Source organism: Ptiloglossa arizonensis, chromosome 8 (assembly GCF_051014685.1).
Source record: "Ptiloglossa arizonensis isolate GNS036 chromosome 8, iyPtiAriz1_principal, whole genome shotgun sequence".
NCBI classification, from domain to species: domain Eukaryota; kingdom Metazoa; phylum Arthropoda; class Insecta; order Hymenoptera; family Colletidae; genus Ptiloglossa; species Ptiloglossa arizonensis.
Genome location: NC_135055.1, coordinates 16,520,314 through 16,526,314, shown reverse-complemented (window position 1 = coordinate 16,526,314; position 6,001 = coordinate 16,520,314). Strand labels below are relative to the sequence as shown.

The 6,001-nt window shown below is 43.0% G+C and overlaps 1 long non-coding RNA gene across 1 annotated transcript; it reads right to left on the bottom strand.

The window, feature by feature from the left end:
• Positions 1–993: 993 nt before the first annotated feature.
• LOC143150332 (uncharacterized) lies at positions 994–5,616 on the bottom strand. The gene is made up of 3 exons (XR_012993034.1): positions 5,274–5,616; positions 2,250–2,402; positions 994–1,479 (listed from the first exon to the last, which is right to left on the bottom strand). It is a non-coding gene; the product is annotated as an uncharacterized LOC143150332 (long non-coding RNA).
• Between the last annotated feature and the right edge of the window lie 385 nt (positions 5,617–6,001).

Genomic DNA, 6,001 nt, shown 5'->3' with positions numbered 1-6,001 from the left:
CGGTACCGCCCGTCGAACCACCGGATTGAAGCTTGAGAGGAACTTGGAAGCTCGTCGAAACGGTTATAGAAAATATACGAGTGGAAACGAAAGAATTTTTTATTGGACACTTCTGTACGAGTGGGTCCAGGTTCAAGGATAAGAGGAGATGTACACCAGCGTGAAAGAAACTTGTCCGTACCGAAAGAAATAGGTTGGTCTTCCGATTGGTACATTGGACAGCTGGAAAGAGTCAGTTGCGAGTGTGAGTGAGTTTGGGATTTAGAGATTACAATTTTCGAAACGTGTTGGTTACCGATTCGATTCTCGAGAAGCATTGGTAACTTCTGTAGACGAGAAGAGGAAGAAAGATTTAGTGGATCGATGACGTGGAGGGAACAGTATCTGGGGATCGAATGGTGGTTACGTTTGAATGGAACGTACTTGCCAGGAGAATTAGCTAGAACGGTTAAGGAGAGAACTAAATATTCATTGTAAAATAAAAAGAGGTTTCAATCTTCCGACCACACTTCCGAGGTCTAGATGCTCAACCTTGAGCTTCAAGTGTAGAAATATCTGTTCTCTAACGATCCCTGCCCTCGAGCTTTCAAAGTGTACGAACCTCTGTTCGCGAGCTTCCTAGGTTAGAGGAGCTTTGTCACCGAGCTACCAAGGTCCGAGAAGTTCTATCCTCGAACTTCCGATGAAAGCTCTGTAATCGAACTTCTAGGAACGTAGAAGCTTGCAGTCCACCTTCGAAAGTTCGAGAACCTTCATCTTCGAACTTCCGAGATCAAAGAGGGTCCATCCTCTTTCAAAGTCACGTAGACGAGAGTAATCAACAATTTACATTTTCCGTGAAATCGACCGAGCTTCCAATCTTTCAGTGCTCATCTGCCCTTCATCTTCGATCTACAATTCCCACGCATCCCATCTCCAAATTGCTACTCTTCGTTTCGAAATGTACTCCGTGTAAACGCTCGTGTCGCTCCGACTGATAAAAATCGTCCAGCTGCGTCGAAGTAACGCGAACCCTTGCGAGATGCATTCTCCCCGGTCGTGTTGTCTGTTTACTCCCCCTGTTTGGGAAATTGGCAACCGTCCTGGCAGGTTGTCGCGCGAGACAACGGGGCTTCGATATCCGCGCGCGGGAAAACGGTGTAACACGCGCGTAGAATGAACCCGCGCGAATGGGTTCGGACAGTCATCGTGACTCCGCGATCAGCGCCCTCGATCACGGTGCCCCCCCGCTGGCTATTTATCTTGTTACATCGAGGTGATTCGATTCTAACAGGAGATCAATGACTGGACGACGACCCACGCAGCTTTTCGGCTCCTTTTCCGCGCAACCGAGCCAGTCGTGAGAGTTCTTCGACTTTCGTGGCCATTGACACGGACTCTCTCTTCGGACTGGACCTCTCCGTGGCTCGTTGGAACCAATTTACGAAGGAAGAGTTGCTCAAACTTCGAGGATCCTACCGACGAGAGCACTTGGTTCACCTGAAACGATAATTGGTACTAAGTTTCTTTTTTGGTAAATTTTGAAATAAAAAAAAACTTAAGGTGATCTTTTACGAAAGGTACTTGAACCAGGAATCCTCGAATAGTACACAGAGAGTACAATCTCTAATAAGAAGGTATTCATAGCTTGAACAAAAGTTGTTCAGAGTGTTACCCGGATAAGTGAACACAAGAGTGGACCAGTTCTGTTCAGTTAAACGGGGAGATGGGGATTTTGGTCGAGAGATTGATCGTTTTACATCGAACTGAGAAATATATGTTTCGAAAAAGAATTTCAATGCATTGATAATTGATTACTTATTGAAAAATTTAGAAACTGTGGAAGAAAGAAAAATTGGGTTGCCATTGAAAGAACTTTGAGTCTTTTTTATATAGATTGAAGAGTCTTCGAATAATCTTCTCACAGAGAATATAGTAAAAATTAACAAGTTGAACCTTGTATAATAAACTAATAAAAATCCTCTCTACGATGCAACAAAAAGATTCCTTTAAAAAACAATTAATTTGTCCTCTGATTGTTCCAGTCGATGCAGAATACACCAATTTTCATTTTTGCCTCGAATCGACTATACTTTTACCCAACCGGTATAATCGCTAGTATCGATCAATAATGCAACGACGATCCATAGAATGGCTGCATAACGTGCAAGCGTACACTTAGCTCGAGCGACAAAGGCACGTCTGGCGGGCCATGTGTTGCCTAATGGTCGCGTTCGACAGTCTCCCAACAAATATTTATTGCTGCTCACCGGATGGCAAATGTAAACGTTCCGGTCCGCTCTAATGGAGGACACCTAATTCCGCCCACACGGTTATCGGGGGGTCTCTCTTTCTCCTCACGAAATTAATTTGTCCACTGAATGATAACTGGGCGAACGTAGATGGAAAATCACCGCGAGTGTCTGAAACGAAAAAAAAAAAAACGCAATTAATAAATTGAGAATTTTATATTCACAATATGAAACGAATAGAAAGTTTACGGTACCAACTACAAACTACCCTTGGAACTCAAAGTAGTGTGAAACCATTAAGAAACAAATCTATCAAAAAGACACTAGATAAATTAAGATTCCTTTTTACGACTTACAACAGAACGAGTTGCCTCTTGGCTAGAAAACTCCAGCTGGTGAAAACTTCACGTAAACGTAAAACTGCTGGCTATTAGAAATCTTGTCACAAATCGTGTAATGTTTGAAAACTACCTCTGAAGTGAATTATATTGTTAACACACACCAGCTGTGAGCTTTCTACCTGGAAACCATTCTCCAAAAAACGTTGACTTCCTGATCGACGAACAAGGGCACGGACCAAGTATTTAGCTAATCAGAGAGCACGTCGTGAACTGTACGTCGAGACAACAGGGGCAAACAAAGGGGGCGGACAGGAACAGAAACCGGAACACGCGTCAACTCGTCACCAAAAATGTCGATCGATGTTTGCCCAGGTCGCTAATGTAATGTCGTTTGCCCTAGGAGTATCGAATGTTCGAAACTCGCGAGGAATGCTCGACACGGACCGATAAAGACGCCATGCGTGTTACCAACGTTGAACTCGAGCGGATAAACGCGGAAAATAATTTCCACCCAGTAGATTGGTACCAGTAAATTACATGGTGCGCTTTAAGCCTTTTCCTGGCGCGAGTCTCCGCCCCTGGGGCGAATAAATTTTCCAAAACTATCGTACGCTCTCACTGTGGGGTCGAATAAATTTATACGCACACAGGAAGTCGAGAGAACTCGAAGACAGGAAGGGTAGAGTTACGAGTGAAATGATAACTTTTGTTAGGATCGAGAATTTTTTGGGGATGAAGGCGACGAGGATTGTACAGGGATTATTTCTATTGATTTGGTGTCTATTTAACTTGATAGTTGTGGAATGTTGCAAAGGAACAATCGAGCGAAATGATAAATTTCGTTAGGATTGAAAATTATTTAAGAAACGAAGCCAGGAAACATACACACTTCAGAAATATTGCAAACGAAAGGACTGATGTCACACTTATCGAGGGACAACTCTTGATCTCGCGAAGTGAATTATTTTTCAGTGTAATATATTTTATATTCATACTATATTATAAAAAATGGGACAAAATACTATAATTTACTTTACCTAGACCCCAACTTCGTGATTTGAATATCACGTGCTATTCGAATAAATTTTAATACTGGTTAAAAAAGTTTTTCTCCCCATAATGTACAATTTGCACTCAGATAAAAGTTTCGAATAACGAATTAAAAAGAAAGTAACAAAATTACACAAAAATTAGAATATAACTTACGAAATGCAATATTTAACAACGAATAAAAATGTAACTCTAATCGTCGTCTTTCGTTCCGATAAAATTTCGTCCATTTCTGGTTAAAACCTAACCTCAATTTTTCCTCTAATCGCCCGATACTGGGAAACGAACTTCGAGCGTTTCGGAGCAGGAAATAGGAACGTACGAAATAACGGAAGCAACGATCCACGTTCGAAATAACCAAGTGAGCCCGCTGGTGGCTCGTTTTCCGTACGATCGTCTAATTTAACATCTAATTTACGCGAACGAGGTGCGTACGGACTAATCGCGAGCCAGGACACCCCGGTGCTAATTAACTTATCACCGAGCTGACACACCCGCGGCGTGGAGCATCGGGGATCCGTGTATATAATAATAAATACGGCAGCGTCGATGGAATAATAAATAAGGAACGCGCAGGCATAAATCCCTTTCCTATTAGCGGCAAGACACGCGCGCATGCGCGGGCGAGAGCGCGCGCCGGCAGCCTCCCTCGAGCGTGCGTTTCACCGATTTCCCGGGATGCAACTTGTTTATCCATTAATTGCTCAAACGATCGCCGAAACCTGTTCGCGAGTCGTAACGCCTCGCCTACGGAACGTGCCGCGTACAACTTTATTCGGACGTTTTTCAGAATAATATCAGGATTTACAACACCCAGAACGATGCAAAATTGCGATCGCTTCTATGGGGGTTAATTCTTCTTGTTCCTCCTCTCTGATTAACGTTCGCGCGAGCGCACGGGGGGTGGGGGCGGGGTGGGGGGACGGGTATATTTTTCCGTAGACGTTTACCCGGAAATTACAAACCTTAATTTCGTACGAGGCAATTCATAGATATGGTCAAGCAATTTCTTCTAAATTGTATAGCATTTAGTCTTGGGAAACTAATCCGAGCTTTAATGGTCGATAAATATTCAACTTGTAGGTTAGAAAGTAAAGGTATTCGAAATCGAGGGATATCTTGTGGCATGAAGAGTCTACGAAGCTCTAGTCTTGGATTTTTCGAGGTTAGGATAGTCTTTATGTTTTGAGATGTAAAATTGCTTTGACCTTTCGAGGTCTGAGAAGCTTCATTGCTGAGCTTTCAAAGAACGAAGAACTTCTTTTGTCTAACTTTTGAGGTATAGGAGGTTCTGTCCTCGAACCAAGGTCAAAGAACCTCCGTGCTCGAGCTTTCAAGGTCTAAGAGATACCATCCTCGAGCTTTCAAGATGAAACAATCAATCTCTATCGTTAAGCTTCTAAAGACCAAAAAGTTCTACCGTGGAGCTTCAAAGGTCTAAAAACTGTCCTCGAGCTTCCAAGGTTTTGAAATCTCTGCTCTTGAACCCCAAGGTCCACAGATTCTCCGTCCTGAATTTTCCGAAGTAAGAAAAACTCTATCCTCGAACTTTCAAACTAGAAGAAGCTTCGACCTTCCTCGATTACCCTCTTCCTGCAATGATAAATAACAATACATCTTAAATATCCCAGCACAGTGTACATCTTCTTACCTACAGTTTTTTTCTTTTGGTAGCTCGAAGTCTCCTTCGGTAAAGTCTCTCAATTGGTCCATTCGTGACTCCGTAACCGCAACAATCGTAACGTGGATCCTTCGAATCCCAATCCAGGAACTGCATTATTTTTCCACGACGGTTCGTCCATTCACGATGGTTTTAGGACCTGGTCTAGGACTGTTTAGTCGTGTCGTAACTTCTACCGATCAATGGCCATTTGCGTGATCGTCCCGCGGAATAGTTCTTACGAGACTGTACGACGATCCAACCCGATGGAACCCCGATGACAGAGACGATTTAGACATTGTTCAGCCCTCTGTAATTTAACGGCGCGCCGAATGGTGGCGACTTTCCTCTACGATTTTACGACTCCGTCTTTCCAGCCAGCACTCTGGAAACAAAGTTTTCGCGTTAACCAGGAAGAACTTTTCAGCCACGAACCGTGGTAGAAGTAGAGACAAATTATACTTCCGAATACCAGAAGGATGATTCGAACCTCCCGGAGTCCCAGATTCCTCGGTATCGGTCCAATCGATCCTCCATTCGACCCTGAAGATTAATTTCGGTAATAAAGTGAATCAAATTTTAAAAAGAGAGTTTCTTCGAAGTTTTGTACAGGGTGTCTCGTTATTTGTGGCACACGTTTCAAGAATTGATCGTACAGCTAACAATGGTAGAAAAAAGTTTACGTAAACGTATCGTTCTATTTGCATTTCAGATGATCT